This window comes from Gavialis gangeticus, unplaced genomic scaffold (genome assembly GCF_001723915.1).
Source record: "Gavialis gangeticus isolate Ggan-Ray unplaced genomic scaffold, GavGan_comp1, whole genome shotgun sequence".
Classification (NCBI taxonomy): domain Eukaryota; kingdom Metazoa; phylum Chordata; order Crocodylia; family Gavialidae; genus Gavialis; species Gavialis gangeticus.
Window position 1 is genome coordinate 56,630,285 of NW_017729034.1, and position 470 is coordinate 56,630,754.

At 66.6% G+C, this 470-nt stretch overlaps 1 protein-coding gene across 1 annotated transcript in view; it reads right to left on the reverse strand.

Moving 5' to 3' along the window:
* Positions 1-448, reverse strand: part of ACTA1 (actin, alpha 1, skeletal muscle) — a 5,618-nt gene extending 5,170 nt beyond the window's left edge. Inside the window, exon 1 of the mRNA XM_019527576.1 lies at positions 346-448. The gene's annotated coding sequence lies outside the window, so the exon portion shown is untranslated. The remainder of the gene's footprint in view (positions 1-345) is intronic.
* Between the last annotated feature and the right edge of the window lie 22 nt (positions 449-470).

Below are 470 nucleotides of genomic sequence, written 5' to 3' on the forward strand. Positions count from 1 at the left end.
AAGCTAGTTCTGCTACTGATGATCCCAGAGCCCTAGACCATGAGGGCTGGGAGGGACCTCAGGAGCTCATCTAGTCCAACCCCTGCTCCAAGCAAGGCCGGCGTGATAATGCCAATATCGTTAATAATAATAATTCTGCTACTACTACTACTACAGCTCCCGCTGATGCTACTAGTGCTGATGCCAGCCCTGCTTATGGTCCGCTGGTGCTGGTGCTGGTGCAGGTGCAGTGCCCGCGGGGCCGATGGCAGCCGGCCGGCTGCGGGAGGGCCCGACGGCGGCTGCAGCCCTGCCTCCTCAGTCCCTCCCTCGGCCCCCCCGCTCCCTGCCCCGGGCCGGGCTCACCTGGGGGGTGTGTGTCGCTCCGGCTCAGGCTGGGCAGAGCTGCTCTCAGCTGTGGCGCTCGGTGGGCGCCGGGGCCCGGGCGGCTTTTATCCCGCGGCGCGGCCCGGCCCCCCGGATTCCTGCCC